The 18,097-nt window shown below is 32.1% G+C and overlaps 1 pseudogene; it reads left to right on the top strand.

The window, feature by feature from the left end:
• The first annotated feature begins 12,320 nt into the window (after positions 1–12,320).
• Positions 12,321–12,420, top strand: LOC111719680 (annotated as a pseudogene).
• The last annotated feature ends 5,677 nt before the right edge of the window (positions 12,421–18,097 follow it).

The following is an 18,097-nucleotide window of genomic DNA, read 5'->3' as shown; positions in this document are numbered from 1 at the left end:
TGCTGGCTAAGCCAAGTTTATTTATCTATTCATTTTTATATTCATTAGAAGATATTATCCCTTTGTGGATACAAATCCTAGTTTCTAAGGGAAAAGATCATTTAAAAATGATCTTCCATCTGTATAATTTTGTTAGTCAAACAAAACAAATAAACAAAAAAATTTCTACTATCTACTACTTCCAATCACACTGTAACTAATAGAATCCTAGAACTGGAAGGAACCTGAGAGGTTATGTGCTTCAATGCCACCATTTTCATTATGAGAATGGATGTCCAGTGGCTTGTCCAAAATCATAATGGCAGAGGACAAGAATTTCTATCATCTCCTGCCTCCTAATCTAATTATTTTATTATACTATTCATGGTGGAAGGAAGAAAAAAAAAAAAGAAAGATATGCTGTTTACTTTTTCTGTCTATCTATCTATCTCATCATAGAAATATCTATATTTCTCATTCTTATACAAGCAAAATATTAGGAACAGTTTTTTTGGTTTTGTTTTGGTTTGGTTTTTGTTTTATTTTTTGTTAAGAGGCAGCTTGGTACAATGGAAGTTCAGGAAGCAAACTGGGTTCAAATTCTGCTACTATTTCTGTGACATCAAATAAGTCACTAAAATTGCCCAGGTCTTAGTTTTCTCAGCTGTAAAATGAGGACTTTGGATTTAGATGACCCTGAGGTCCCTTTTCTAAATCTATGATGCAAATATGTTAAGACACTGTCGGTTATTCACATTTTCTTTCACTAGGTGCTAAGTTATTCACCATCAAATCAACTTAAAAGTTAATAGTATTTCTAAAATTATCCTTTTTAATTGTCAAAATACATGAAAAATAAAGTTACAAAACCTTTACTTACCTGAGTAGGAAAAAATGAAGAAATGGAAACCTTTTAGAGTTCAGGTGTTAACAACATTACCAGTAATTACAGAAATGAACCTGGGATTTAGGTGAGCTGACTTGTCCTGTTCTTAATACCATTTAAAATTCCTTGAATGATTTTGGGCAAGTGTCATAGCCCCTTATCATTGAAATGACATTATATGTGAAATGGGGATGATAGCTTTACCTGACTTATTAATTTTTAATCTCAGGGTCTTTTGCATATCATTATATATGATCACATGTCATTCTAGTTACTTCTTGACCAGCAAATATGTTTGACCTCATGGTCATGCTTTAACAATCCTGACTCCCCTAGAAATGCAGTAAGGAAAGAAAGGTAAAATATCATGACAGTCAGAATTTGACTTCTGCAGTTATTTTACTAGGTATCACTTTAGTTGTAATAGTTAGCTGTGGTGACCTCTTTGACCTAGATTTTGTGGGGGCTTGATAAAGATTAAAGGGCTAAAGTACTCATTTCAGTCAAATCATCCCAGACATGACAGCCCTTCTTTTTTTTTTTTTTCTCTACCTTCCTTCCTTTTTATTTTTTAAAGCTTTGTTGGACATTTTCTTTGACATTCTCTCAGGGATGTGAAACCATGTGTCAAACTGGCATGGATTGCTTATTCTAACTTGGATAAATCATAGTGTTTCAAAAGTGGTTAGAAAGGTTTGACAGCTTACAGAAGATGCCTAAAGCTACTGCAAAGGCATAGGGAGGTTATGAAGTGAAAAAAGATGGTTATTGACATGATAGACTCAATAAACCAATCATTTGTTCCATATGTAATTGAAAAATGGAATTGGGGTGGTGTGAAAGGAATTTTGAAAAGTCAAAAACAAATTGGGAATTATGTGAATTGGTATCTCTGCATGTGATTTGTGATCAAGTGCTACTTTATAAAGATATAAAATTGGTTGGCCATTTATGGATTTTGAATTTTTTCAATAGGAAAAAACAAAATGGATTTATTTTTAAGGCATCCTTATTGTATTTTACTCACCAGATATTAATTATCATTTTTAGTAATTAAATAACATTTCTTGTCAGGCTCATGGAAGCAGGAAGACATAAAAACAGAGAAACAGTATAAAGTGAATGGATAATAGAACAAGTTTTGGATCAGACAGTTCTGAGTTCAAAGCCTGCTTCTGACATATAATATTTGTGTGACTAGAACCAAGTCATTTGCTTTCTAAGAGCCTGAGAAAACTATCTGATGTTATACTTTTCATAGGAATTGTGCATTCACACCAATAGTTTTAGTTTTCACACTGGGAGTTCCCTATACTGATGAAATCACAAGTCGAGATGAACAAAATAATTGTTATAATAGAATTACATGGTGAATAAAATAAAAACTCAAATTTCTACTCCCGGAAATACTTCAGTATTGCTTTGGCAACCTGATGGTTTTGTCTTACTTCCAAATAACTCCTTTTTGGGGAATTGTGCCTTTTCAACTCAAGTGATGACTTCACAATGTCATGAAGAAATTCTCAGTTGGAAGTACTGTATTCTAGTCTCTGTTGAAACATACCACCAAAGTCCCAAAATATAGTTATTACCATTTTTTTTTTTTTTGCAGGTGATTGGGCTTTGAATTTTTTTTCCCATGAAGAATCTGTGGGAAGTTTTCCATGCAATTCTTTTTTGGCCTTCATTGTCAGCGATGTGAAAGCAGCACTGATGTTTTTGAAGAGTTCACATGATTTGTATGCTTTTTTAAAGATAAAGAACTGTCATCATATGAAATGTACATTCTGCAGTCAATTTCATTGGGTTCAACTCCTCACAGTAAAAATTAAATGACACTTTGCTGTTCAGCTGCTCTGTGAGAGTGGAATCATCATTTTGGAAAATGTCAGCAACAACACTGCCAACTGTATATGGAAATTATGACTGCTACATATTCAGACATGCACCGATAAAGGTCTGTCAATCATAATGGGTACAAATTATTTTTGGAAAAGATAAAATCAATTTAATTTATTGACAGCTCCTTAAAAGAGATACTGACTTAGTCTGGTAGGTAGAGTTGATTATAAATTTTTTGTTTTGGAATCAAGAAGACCAGAACCTCAAAAACTTATTAGTTATGTGAATGTAACAATTCACCTAACATCTTCCAGATTTATTTTCCTTATTTGTAAAAGAGGAGTAATCATAGCATATATTTTACAATTGTTATGAGTCAAATGAGTTAATATGTGAAGCAATTTTCAAACCTCAAACCATTAAATACCAAATATTGTATTTATTTTTATAGATACAATTTGCAGTTGTAAATAGAACATTGGACTTGAAATGACAACTGGATTCTGACTTTTCCCAAGACATAATTAAATTACTGAAATTCTCATGATATCAGTAAGCACCAGGAGGACAAGAACTGTTTCAATTTTGACTTTTATATTTGTGTCAAGGCCAACAAAACTTGAACAATTGTAATGCTTTCCATAAAGTTAGATCACTTTAGTTTTTATGTGTATTCTGCCTTCTTATGTATATAAGAGTTTTGCTTCTTAGAATTTTGTTATAGCAAATTCTATCCTTCCTTCCTTTAGGGTTGTGTGTAAATGAATAAATAATGCTTTGTGTAGCATATATATGGATATATACATTTAGACAAACATATTAATAAATCAGAGTTTTCTCCATGTAAGAAACTTTGTATACTGGGGATTCTGTGTTACAGTTCACATATGTAGAATAACAAGAAGGGGCAAAGAAGAAGAAAAAAAAAAATGTAAGCACATCTCTGGAGTCTTTGATCCTTCATTTGAGAGAATCAATCAAGCTCATTCTGGCCCTTAAGTGGCATAAATCACATAAGAGTTAATTGGCTGAAGGCAGCTCAGAAAATATTCCTCTTTTTAACCAGTAATAATCTCAGAAATAACATGCCTCTCTTGATCAAGACAGCTCTGTAGCATCTGATATCATACAGCAGACCAAGTCCATGTCTCACTTTTCAACTAAACTTTATTAAGTCAGGAAAGATCCCAGTGTAATATTTTCATCTCTTTCAATTACTGTATTCATGATTGACAAATATTAGATTTGGAAGCAGAAATAGCATATTACATATTGTTCCCCAATAATAACCAAATATTTTTTTTTCTATTAAAAAGGAATATCTAGGAAGCCATCTTTGAAGTTTCAATGGGACTTAAGTCTGGGTAGCTGCAATGCCATCATCTCAATTTGTATGGGTGTTTGAAAGCCTAGTATCTCATTCTGTGTCCTTTAGGCCATAAAGAATATACTTTAATCAGTCTCCTTTGGAAATGTAAATCTTGTGTATGACTTCCTTTTTCATTTCAGATACCATATAGTAACTAATTTGGAGAGGTATTTGCTACAAAATAAACGCCATTGAAGTACAGAGGGAAAAGTGATCAATTCTCTTCATTTTCAGATTCCTAGAATATACTTTAATTGTCAGTGAATATCTTAATTTAATGCCTACCGTGGTGACTTAACAAATAGTGAATTAATGTATATATGAATATGCAAAACAATTTATTATAGTGTTCTTAACCCTCGCTTATGTTTGTTCTAAGAAAAACACCTTGAATTCTTTAAAACTCTATATGAATGTCTGTTGTTTTGGTATTGTGGTAATGATGATAGAGAAAAAGAGCTAACTAACTAGATAAATAAATGATAGAAATATATATGGATATGTGACATTTTTATTAATCACTTACTATTTGACTGGAACTATGCTGAGCATATTTTGAAAAAGCAAGATAGCCCCTGGCCTCAGAGGATTTATGTTTTAATTGAGGAAGACAATGAAGAAGACAACCCATAAAGAGAAACTGGAAAGTAGAATATAGATAACATGATTTTGAAATTTTCTGTAAAGTAAAGGCCTTGATTTGGGCAAGATAAGGTGAAATCTCACCTATCAGAAGCTTGTGTGCATTCTATAGGTGCATTCCAAGTTTCCAATGGAGGGAGGGAGATGAGAATGCTATGGGGAGTACGGGCAGCAAAGTATTGCAATAGATGATATTTCACTCTACCTTGGTTATCCCATAGGATAAACAGAAGGCAGGTATACAATTACAATTAATCAAACTATATTATTTGTCTCTCAACTTTCCTATCATTCAGTTTAATTGTATCAAGCATGATATCATTAAAATATCATTGTATCAAGCATTATTATTAAAAATAATGCTAGCTTATTAAATTCTAATAAGGGAGCCTTTATTTAGAAAAATACACTGAAAAAATAAAATGAAAAGATAGATCTTGTTTCCCACTTGTTAAAGTTATTGCTGTTTAAGCTTTACAGTAATATCAGTGCAGTTCAAATAAGGCCTACTGTCATAGATTCTTTGGACCATGCAATGGCAAATTTCAATTATCATGACATTTAAATATGAACATCGGAGTTCTTTGGCATACAAGTATTATCCTGGTGTATGTCACCATTGATGGCTCTTGCACCCTAAATGGTTCATTATTTTTGCCTATGTAGCTATCTTCCAGAAGGTTTGAATTAAAAATCATAAATCCTTAAAAAAAAAAAAAAAAAAGACCTTTACAAAGAGCCAGGTAAAGCCGTGTCAGGTTCCAATAGTGATTTGAATAAATTTTCAATATTTCCAAATTGAAGGGAAGAGAAGGGGGGCTGGGCCACTTAGCAAATATTTTATGCCACTAGACTTTTAGCTCTATAGTTATGGTCCTTTGGTTGGCTATTTAACAGCTATGAGTGTCTAGAATTTTGTGGCCTGTATGTTCTTTAAAAAAAAAAAAAAAAGATTCTTTCATTTACTAGTATTTCTCTTTTTTTCTCTCTGAGATAAACCTAAGATGAGGATTAGACAACATGTTGTTTTCATGGAGGCTTCCCTTGACCATGGAGCTGGTGAGATGAAAAACACATGTCCAATTAAGATTGGATTTTTGGAGGGAGGAACAGGAAAGCTTTTATGTCTACCTTTCTTTCCCATAGCTTTTCTAATTCATGAAGTTTTGTAGTACTTGCACTGACAGAAGTATTAGTACTCTCCTGAACACATAGTTTTGTGGACACCAGTCACTATTGCAGGGGATTATGGGGAATGGGTAGAAATAAGTCTTCATAAATCATTTAGAAATATGAATGATGAATTTACATAGTATCTGTTCCAAGAACACTAGGCTCAATACTTACACTATTGGAAAGCAACAGAAAGAATGTACTAATGCACAATTATTTGGTTCTCTTCAACTGGCTATTGGTCTGGAAATGGCATCAGTTATGGATATTTTTATAAAGTGCAAAGAAAGGAAATAACCAGAAATGGAAGTTGAAATATGGACCAAAAACAAGATATAAGATAGGTAGATAGATGAATAGGTGAGAATAATTCCCCAGAGATCAGATGTACAATGGTGGAATGAACACAGGAGAGAAAATGGGATATTTTGGTCAGTGTCTATCACAGACATGGTAAGTATACTTTAAATTCAGGGATATGTTGTCCAAAGTAGTAGGGGTTTAGACAAAAGATGTGGGTGTGTGTGGGTGTGTGTGGGTGTGTATGTTCAATATATGTATGTATGAGTATATCAATGAGTATAACTTTATCCCATAGAAATTTATTCTTTTAGTATAATCTTATTCCTTGCATAGCTTTTCAACTAATGTCATAATTTCTCATAGACACTACTCAGAACATTCTCTCAAAATGTTCAATCTATCTATCTATCTGCTATTTAGGCCTTCTCAATTGAATATTCAACATATTCAACATAACAATTTGATTGTGTTACAGTTAAAATTTTTCTTTCTACCTTTCCCAGGAGATATATACATGTCTGGAACATACGTAGAGGGTTTCGTCATCAATGAATTCCCCTACCATGGGAGTACATGGTACACTGGACAATATTTAAGTCTAATTATTATCACTTTCACTTTATACTCTCTATTATCTTTGATTACAGCAAGATACTCACAGGTTTAAAACCTTAGTTGCTGTAGGACTGACTTTACCTCAGTACACTGAAACTGAATTTGTGGCATAGGCCATCAATTTTATTACAATGAGACATAATAAACCCAGAAGTCAAATCTCCACATTACTTCTTGACCAATAGTGTCTTCTGGATCTGTTTTTCAATGAGTTTTTGAGCTAATTTTAGGTATAACAGATAGTGATTATCAGTCAAGGCTACAGTAGCATATTGGACTCCTTTGGGATGATATTGCTTGTGACAAGCACTTCCTTTTGCCATATCATATAGTTTATTTTTTTAAAGTGATAATTTTCAACTCTGATGCAAATAAACACAAAACACAAATTAGTATTTTCATATTCAACATAAAATACCATGTAATTTAACTTAGAAGTTTCTGGTAGAAAAAAAAGTTGGAATGAAGCTTGATAAACTAATTTATTCTGAGAAAATGTAACATAAAGATATGTTCAAATTATTTGCTTCCATCAGGACTTGGAATAAACTATAAGACAGGCAATGTTGAATTACATCATGGACTCTTGAAACAATCCCTTATTACCCCTAGAATTTCTCAAATAATTTTCAGGTGATCAATGAGGCATTCTTCAAAAAATCTCTTTAGTAGTGAATCCTACCATCTCCAAAGAATTAGATATGGACAATTCAAAATGAAGGACAGATAGGTGGTTCAGTGGTGGATAGAGTCCTTATCATAGAGTCACACCTCTTCCTGAGTTCATATTAAGCTTTAGACCATTACTAGCTGTGTGAACCTGAGTAAGTTACTTAATGCTTTTTGCCTCAGTTTCTTCATCTGTAAAATGATCTACAAAAGGAAATATCAAAACACTCTAATATCTTTGCCAAGAAAAACTTTCAGGGGGTCACTAAGAGTTGGACATGACTGAAAAAAATGACTAAACAAACAAACAAAAAAATCCCAACTACAATGAAGAACATAAATAGTAGTATTTTTTAGGTATGAGCTACATGAAAAAAGTATAGGCAAAAGATATCCAGGAAAAATATGACTAGAAAAAGAGGTGGGTTAATCTCTTAGCAAGAGGAAAGGATCATAGATTGGTAATCTGAATGTTGATCTGGTACAAATAAAATACAAAAATACTTAAGAAGTTTTTGGATATATTGAGTGTATCCTTTGAATAATGTCTATGGGAAAACATGAAACCTTTAAGAAGTCTGGATCAATTCCAATCTATATCAAGAAAATAAAAATATGTATCATTAAAGTTATGTACCCATTGACATTGTAAAGCATGACAAGTGGACATCTATAGATAAAAATCTGTCATAACATAATGAATACATAGGAAACTCCAGGAAAAGAGGTGGGTCCTTGCACTTGAAATGATTGGTCATGCTAAGAAATACTCTGTTTTCTGGTATTTGACCCTCAGACTTTGGTGACCTGATATGTTCCAAAGGTGTTTCAACATTTCATATCAAACTAGCACTTTTGTAGTTTTGTTATTCATATTTATATTTGCACAGTTTGTATCACAGAAAGAACATCAACTAGGGAGTATATCAGAATATTATAAAGATATACAATTCCCCTCTATTCCATCATGTTTTGGAAATTGCTTTCTTCAGCTTCTTAAAGATAGCATATGCTGCAGTATCTAATGTAGAAAATATAGTTTTCTATTCATCCCTGAACTAAGTACATAATAGACTACATTATCTCACTCTATTCCAACTTACTAAAAACTTAGAGATGATCCAATTGATCTAACATTTCTTAAGTCAATAGGAGGCATGATGAATAGTGATCTTATTACAGTTATAATGTAGTGTTAGCCCTTCACTGTTTCACCAAAAACACCAGTCCTCCCATGGATGAATACCTGAACTTTCTTCAGAAACTTGCAAAACCCTAAGGGCATGGCTCTTTAGATCAGTCAGTAAATACAAGCATATTCTGGAGATTTGTTTCAGATTTAAGAAAAAAATTCCAGCCATTAATGTTTGTCATTATTGGGTGAGTCATTGGTAAATTGGAAATTACTATGTCAACGTTGGCTTAGTCATTGGGGATTACTTCACTGCAAAGTTACAGTTAAAATTTGATCTGGGTCAAGAATCCAGCCACCTTATCTAATTTCCAAGAGGAATCAGCAAATAAGCTTAGATTTATTTTGTTTCTGATCTGGCCTGGTTTGTTCCTATTAAAGCATTCTAGTACCTCTCCCCCCATTTCTAGATCACTATATTTATGTCACACAATGTGGATACCTGCTTAATTTAGTGCAATTACAACTCCAGACTTTATAGCTCAATTGCTCTATGAGCCTAAGGCTCCCTAAAATAAGATTATGAATAAGTACCATCATGTCTCTTTCTTTCTTTGTAAATCCCTCTTCTCTGAATTTAGAGGGATTTTGCTTATGAATAATTCTCCTTAAATCTGCCTTCTTTTTTAGTATCCCTTTTCTTTATTTTTGTTCTCCCCTGTTTATCTATGGGATTGAATATATATACCGAACTATGTATGTATAAGTTTTTTTGTATGGATTCCACACTCTTCTGATAAGCTGGGATGTCTACTCCGATATACCTGTTTCTAATTTGTATAAAATTCTACTGGTTTCTGCTCCCCAATTATATGAGATAAGAACCCTCAATGCTCTTTTTTCCCCCCTAGTATAACCATTTCCCCTTCCTTTCCTTTAAGAAAATCAAAGCATAAGAAAATCACTTACCCTCTGTATTATTACTCTCTAATTATTAATTGCATTAGAGTTCTTTAGGGGAAGTACAAGAGTTATCTTCCTTTTCCTCACTAATGACACTATAAACATTTTCTCTTTTAAAAATCCCATCCAGTTGTAGTTATATTTATTCTTTTATATTTCTCATCACTCCCAGATTGATAATTCAAAATTTATATCTAACTTTGTTTTTGTTGTTTTTAAGTCAGGGATAATTTGAAGGTCCATATTACATTATTTTCTAAGTACATTATTCTTGGTTACAAACCTATGACTTTTGCCTCTTGTATTTTTGTATTATACCTTCTTTTTCCTTTTTATTGGCAGCTGCTAAATCTTGTATGATTTGAAACAAATATCACTATGGCTTCTCAGTACTTGAACACGTTATTTCTAGCTGTTCAGGATTTTTCCTTTGACCTTGAAGCTCTGAATTTTGGCCATAGTGTTCCTTGATTTTCTTTTGAAATATATTAGAAATTCTCTCAAGAGGTAATTAGTTTATTTTTTTTCTAGTTTCACTTTATTCTCTTTCCAAAAATGAAGGAAGCTTTCTTTCATGATTTCTTTGAATAAAATATCTAGTCTATCTTTTCTGGTCATGATTTTCAGGGAATGCAGTGATTCTTAAATAATCTTTCTTTAATTTGTTTTCTAGGATAGCTTTTTTAAAAAATATGATACCTTATAATTTCTCCAATGTTTTCAGTCTTTTGGTTTTGTTTTAATATTTCTTGTAGTTTCATGGAATCATTAACTTTGACTTGGCCTATTATAATTTTTAAGAAGTCTGATGTTTGGTTTGAGTTTTGTACTTCTTTAGCTAAGCAGTTCTATTTTCATACCTTTCCTCTTAAGTTCTCTTTTTTTTCAATTTTTCCATCAAAAGATCTTGTATCATTTAGGAAAAAAAATCATTTTTTAAAAGTCTTTGTCATTGCTTTTATGGATTCTTTCTGATCTTGTGGTCAAATAGTTTTTTTGGAAGATTTGCTCATAGATATTTGGAGTTATTCTCCTATTTGGAGTTTTTGACTTGGGCATTTCTGGCTTCATAAAAGCTCTTTTGTTGTTGTTTGTTTACTTATTCTAGCCTAACTTCTTGGCTTTTCTTATCTGGTTACAGCCACTGTTTTTTTTCCCCTAATATTAAGTTCTGTCTTCTTTAAAGATGAAAGAGGGGACTTGAGCAAGGTAACTGTAAACTTTTAACAGATCATATCAGAAGCACTATTCTCCTGAGCTTTATAGATTTCAAATCCCAGTTTGTATATAGTTTCTGACTTACCCCTAGATGATGCTCTAGTAGATAGAAATTGACTTCAGCCCTATCAATCAGATTATCCCTATACTGGAAAACTTAGCTGGTTCAAAGTGATCATACTATTGGCCTAGCCCTGTTCTGACCCTATACCTGAGTTATGTACTACTAGACTAGCTTTGCTCAGGCACCAAGGCTCAGTCCAAAATCTGCTCTAAGTACCTCTAATTGCTGACAGTATTATTCAGAGCTTTTGTGTCTGAGTCTGTGATCATGGATTGTTGGGTTCTTTTCTTCTTGTGAGAAGATGATGGTGATTCAAGGAGACTGAGAGGCAGTTGCTGTTCTCTGACCCCCCCCAATGAAAGGCCATTGCTTTGTCTGACCTCTCTTCTGTCCCTTCTGCCTCCAATTTATTTTCCCAGTCCACAAGCAGTGGACTATGTCAGTAAAGGCTGCTTTGCAACTCCGTCAGATGTTCACAGATGTGAAAGCTCTTGGAGAATTGACCTGCCCCTTATAGTACCTTTAGGCATGGTCCTTAACAATGGACTACTCTTATTCTACAGGTCCTGATATGATTACTTGATTATGGATTAAATTTGTAATCTTACATTGGAAAAATGACCTATTATTATATTTCTGATTCATTATTTATTCTGATCGTCATTTTAATCTTTGTTGGAATAATTGTGAAGGCAGTTCATCTATACTTCTTCCTTCAGTTCTATCATTTTGTTTGATTTCCTTGCTTATCTCCTTATTTTAGAACTTAGGAAACTGAAAAAGAGTGAAGGAAAAGGAACTCTTAAAGTTCATACAGCTAGGAAGTATAAAAGATAGCATTTGAATCCATATTTTTCTGACTCTAATTTCAGAACTTTATCTAATATATCACATTATCAGTGCAGAAGATAAGTCACGGGACAATAGGCAGTAAAGCCCAGGATGATTTCAGGATCTAGACTGTAATACCATTGGTGGTTCAATTTGTTTGCCAAATCTTCTGTGGTATGAGGGCCATTTTTATTTTCAGCATATGTGCCAGCAGTGGGACCTGGTAAGGGAATATATTCTATAGAAAAATAGAAACTGTTGGGGTCCCATTAAATTCCAAGCTGCAGAAACTGTAGTTGCTAGGTAGGAGAGAACTTCTGTGGGTTCTTAATGATAGAGGATCATGACAAAATACATTTTTAGAAAGATTAATTTATTTTGCCCTTCAAAAATTCTAAGTATTTAAACACTTTATGTATGAGCAGATTTCATCCATTTTGTAAAAAAGAATTTTTAAAATATCATTTATGGTTCTTGTATTTTAACTGTTTACATAACACCTCAAAAGCCTCTACAAAACAATTCTTCTTAAATGAGATAATTATGCAAATTTCAGTATGTTAAATCCCATGGTGTTGTTGGCTTGCCTACCTTAAATGAAATAGTAGGTGCTTTTAAAATGCTTTTTCAATGCTTATTTTGAAAACAAACATACTAAAACTGAAAGGAAAAAAAGATTAGCATGGTCTCTGTACAAGAATGAGATATAAATTTGTGTAACATTTCAGTTTTTTGTTTTTTTTTGCTTTCTTAATTAGTGGGGGCAAGGGAAGGAGGTAAGAGGGGAAGAATGAATATATGAAAATAATATTTAATTTAAATATTTTTCAGTTAGCATTTCTTTCTATATTCATAGTAGCTTAAGCTTAGAAACAGGAGTGGGAAAGAACTTTCAGAACCTTTAAAGGGACCATATAGTCCTTAGGTATTTCTAAAGATTTTATAAATATTCTATTTTCAAAATAATTCATTGAAAAGTAGATCTCACAGGACAGTTATAATACATTAGTTCCTGAGACCTTTTTGGTCTCAGGAACCCCCTTTCACTCTTAAATTTGATTCAATTTAAGCATCTACTACGTAACAGAAACTCTGCAAATCATTGGGGATATTAATAAGACAGTCTGGGCCCTCAAGGAGCTTTTCTAATGCACAAAAACAACACACAAAAGGAAGATGAAAATTAGGAGGGGGTGGGGAAGAAGGAAGTGAAGTTGGGGCATGATGGGGCAAAATCAAGTAGTCATGCTGATTGAAAGTGAAGTTACCTGGAAAGTCCATATTTTAGCCTTCTATAAAGGAGAATTAAAAATTAATTGAGGATCTATTTCCAAAGCTTTTGTTTACATTGGATATCTATCAGTATTTATAATGTTAGAAATTTATATTTTGTGGCATTATTAGTAAAAGAGTTTTGACCTTGTGGACTCCCTGAAAGGGACTTGAGGATCCTTTAGTATTTCTCAACCAGTACTACATTCCTACTTTGAAAAAAATGTCCAGAATCTAGAAATAAAAGTTTGGATTTTCATCTTCTCCTTTAGACTTAAAATGTTAAGTGACCTTGAGCAAATCAAGAATTCCCTCTGTAAACCAGTTTCCTAATTTATATTTAAGTACCTTGTTATGCTTCTAGTCATTATTTTGTTCCAAGTTGATAAGAATGATCAAAACCTTGGTGTTTTCATGCTCATATTACCTTTTGTGGCATTCCACCTCAGGCCTCTGGAAAAATTAAAAAATATATATTTTTTTCAGGGAGTCAGCAATCATTCCCCCAGGCTTCTAGGTCACCATAACAATGCATTAGAGATGAAACATATGGATTATTTTGCATTTACACAAAGTCAGGTTTTGAGACTTTACCTATGATAGATTTTTTGCCTGGTTTTGTTGAATTGGCACAAATAGCTTAGTTGTATATGAAATGTATTTTGAAAAATAAATAAGCATAACAAACAATAGAAGCCACTTGATCATATCTTTATAGTATCCCTCAGACTGAGAAAGTAGTTACTCTACAATCCTGCCTTTGTCTGCTTGGAAAGGAGAAAAATACCATTTCATTAGTCTCCCTTCACTAGTTACTTGCCTGAGTCTGCCCTATGAGGATATTGCTCCCTGAAGCCAGATTTCTAGTGCCATAGATAATTGACTTCAATTCCTTAGTGGATTAACAAATTCCTGCTTTGAGATATCTTCATTGTTTTCAATGATTCTGAGCCCTGGCTATCATTCAGACCCATGCCCATTTCTCACTCTCTGTTTGTTTATTCCCACCCTCAACAATCCAATCCTGTATTCTTTGGAATGTTTATTCCTTTATTCCATGGATAAAATGTTCATGCTAAAACTTTAAATTTAAATTTAATTAGCAAATCACTTCAGTTCTGGAAAGGAGCAAGACACAAAATAAATGCTCATTTATAAGATGAAGAAGTTGTATTTATGACCTCTAATATTCATTCTACCTCTACATGTATTATCCTACCAAAAAGTTACATTTTTACCCCCCTTCCCCAATAGAGACTGAGAGGAAGAACCTTTGAAAACAATTAAGTATTCTCAACAAAATCAGAGATAGAGGAAATCATAAACGACAAATAGATAATTTCATTTACATAAATTTTAACAAGTTTTGAAGAAGATAATTAAAGAAGATGGAATAAGAAGAGAAATTGTCATGTCAAACTATTTGCATAAAATATCACTGGTGAAAGCTTGATATTAAAAATAAATACAGTATGATCATAAATATACCAGGCCAAAAGCCATGCCTCAATAAAAAGTAGTCAAGTTTATATTAAAAGTTTTCAAAGAAAAATCACAAAATATAAATAATAAAGCATCCAGGGACAAGAATGACAAAAAAGGTGGGAAAGGTCAGTGTTGGAAGGCTTATGGAAAGACAAGAATATTAATGCACTGAAAGTAGAACTCTGAATTAATTCAGCTGATCTGAATATCAATTTATAATGATAAGAGAAAATCATCAAGGTGTTAATTTACTGTTATCCTAGGATTCTATTATAGGGAATAAAGCTAAAAAATTCAAAGATAGATACAAAAGTCTAATAAATACCAAAATATAAATAATCAAACATTGTATAACAGCAAAAAGCAGTATGCAAAGTTGATATCTGTCAGTAGAGGGGATGGCTGAATGCATATGTTATGGCATATAAATAGAATATAACGGAACCCTAAACATTTTGGATATAAGGGAGAAATACAGAAAAACAAAGAACTATATTAACTGATACAGAATAAAATAATCAGAACCCAAATAAAAATATACACAATAACCAAACACAAATGAAAAGATAAAAAAAGAAAGGAAAATAAACAAAAACACAACATTGGAGATGGTAACAGCTACATTGTATGATTATCAACTGTGAATGACTTAGCTATTCTCAGCAATACTAACATCTAATATAATTCCAGCTAACCACCTCTAGTAGAAGAACTGTGTCTCAATGCAGACTGATTCACTTTCCTTTTGAAAAAAAAAATTTTATTTTATAAATTATTTATACATACATGTGCATATACATAACATATGTATATATATTATGCACACACATATATGTATTTATATGTTAAATATTCTATATGTACGTCTATTCATCAGTTGTCTGGATGAACAAAACATCTTTTTTCATGTTCTTTATACTTAATTTGGGTATAGTCAAAATAACCTGTTCACTCAAAGTTATTAAAACAACATTGTTGCTACTCTACATAGTATTCTCTTTCTTCTGCTCATTTTGCTCTTCATTATTTCATATAGGTTTTTCTGTATTTTTCTAAGATCATTGAGCTCATCATTTGTTATAGATCAGTTGCATTCCATCACAATCATATACAACAACTTGTTCAGGCCTTCACCAACTGGTGGGTATCCCTGCTATTTCCAGTTATTTGCCCTCACAAAGAGAACTAAAAACATTTTAGAAGACAGAGGTTCTTTTACTTGTTTCCTAATTATCTTTGGAAACTGACTTAAGAGTGTTATTACTGAGTCAAAGGGTATAGATAGTTTAATAATTCTTTGGATATAATTTAAAGTTGCTTTCCAAAATGATTGGATCAGTTCATAATTTTGCCAATAATTAATTGATGTTCTAATTTTTCCATATTCTCTCCAATATTTTAGCCTATGAGGTACAAAATGATGTCTCAAGTTGACTTAATTTGCATTTCTCTAATCAATAATGATTTAGAATATTTTTCAAATGACTATAATATTCTATTCATTTATTTCTTCATTCTGTTGATATCCTTTGACCATTTATCAATTGAGGGATGATCCACATTCCTAAAGATTTGACAAAGTTCTGCATATATTAGTGATATGAGACCTTTATCTGAGAGACTGACTATAAAATTTTCTCCCAATTTTCTACTTTTCTGTTTCCTTTCTGCTTTTCCTATTCTTGACTACATTGTTTTTATTTGTGCAAAACTTTTTAAATTTAATGTATTGGAATTATCCATTTTACAGCTAAATTTGTTCTTTATCTCTTGTTTATTCATGAATTATTTGCCTATCCATAAATCTGATAAGTATTATGTACATATTCTTATTTTCTTTTGATATCTCTCTTTATTTCCAGGTCATTTATCCATTTTGACTCTATCTTAGTAAATGGTGTAAGTTATTAGTCTATGCCCAGTTTCTGCCATACAGAAAAAAACATTCTGGTTTTCCCAATAACTTTTATCAAATAATGAATTCCTTATTTAAAATATTAAGTCTTTATACTTTATTTTTTCTGTTTTGTGTTTTGCTGTTGCTGGGCTTTGCTTTGTTTTGTTTTGTTGGGGTTTTTTGTCTGCATTTTGTTTTACAACATGACTATGCAAATTGCATGATTACACAGGTAAAACCTATATCAAATTACTTCCTGTCTCAGGGATGGAGAGAATTTGGAACTCAAAAACTTTTTTTAAAAGAATGTTAAAAATTGTTTTTATGTGCAGTTGGGGAAAATGAGCTATTATTTAAAATGAAATAAGAAACAAAAAATCTGAATCTGAGTAAAAAAATAAAACAAACTGTAATTGCCTTGGAGAAAAACTAACAAAATATCTCCTGTCTCACTGAGACAAGATATATTTAGGGAAGAATTCTTTATATATTATTAGATATGGTCACTATACTGAGTATTTTTCCCCAGTAGTATTTCATTTTTTTAAAAAAATAAGTATTCAAATTAGAATTCTGGAGATGATAGAGGTGGAAATTTTCAGAAATAACTATGAAGTTAAAACAAAGATGCAAAAAGGGCATAGATAGAACTTGTTAAGAAAAGAAAAATAGTTTAGTGACTTAGCCAACATCATAAGCATCAGAAGTAGGATTTAAACCAAGGCCTCTGACTATAAAAATCAGTTTTTTCCCACCATGTTTTACTATTGTTTAGACTTTATAAAGTGATATATATATATATATATATATATATATATATATATATAAAATACTCTTTATAGATAGAGATATTATAAACAACACTGTAAGATAATGCAGTGAAAGTATTGTTTCTTCCTTTACAGATGAATTAATTAAACTAGGAAGGGAAACTGCCTTCCCCCAATCACAAATTAAGTAAATTACATAGTCAAATGCTAATCCAAGTTTTCTTGCATCAAGTTCAGAATTCAATACAATTTAAGATTACCCTATATCCTGATGAATCTCAGATTAAGTAAACCATCATATTTCCAGTTATTTATTGAGTTCATGGATTATCTAGTACTCTAATCTTATTTTTATCTTGTTCTTATAACTTCCTTTTAACCATCCCCTACTTCTTTTTTAAACTTTTTATTCTAAAAATATATGCATAGTTTTCAATGCTGATCCTTTCAAAATCTTGTGTTCCAAATTTTTTCCCCTCCTTCTCTCCCTTCTCCTCCCCTGGAAAACAAGTAAATCCAATAATGTTAAACCTATGCAATTTTTCTAAACCTATTTTCCACAATTATCATGGTGCACAAGAAAAATCAAATCAAAAAGGGAAAACAATGAGAAAGAAAACAAAATACAAGCAAACAGCAACAAAAGTAGAAAAAATACTATGTTGTGATCCACATTCGTTGCCCACAGTGCTCTCTCTGGGTAGAGATGGCTCTCTCCATTACAAGTCCATTGGAACTGGTTTAAATTACCTCACTGTTGAAAAGAGCCACATTCATCAGCATTGATCATCATGTAATCTTGTTTTTTGCTGTATACAATGTTCTCTTGGTTCTACTCACCCACTTAACATGAGTTCTTCATCTCTTCAGACCTTGAAATCAACTTGCTGATCAATTCTTATAGAATAATAATATTCCATTCATAACTTATTCAGCCATTCTATGACCAATGGATATCCACTCAGTTTCCAATTCCTTGCCACTTTG

This window comes from Sarcophilus harrisii, chromosome 3, assembly GCF_902635505.1.
Source record: "Sarcophilus harrisii chromosome 3, mSarHar1.11, whole genome shotgun sequence".
NCBI lineage: Eukaryota > Metazoa > Chordata > Mammalia > Dasyuromorphia > Dasyuridae > Sarcophilus > Sarcophilus harrisii.
Note: the sequence above shows the minus strand (reverse complement) of the source record. Positions and strands in the feature narration are given on the sequence as shown.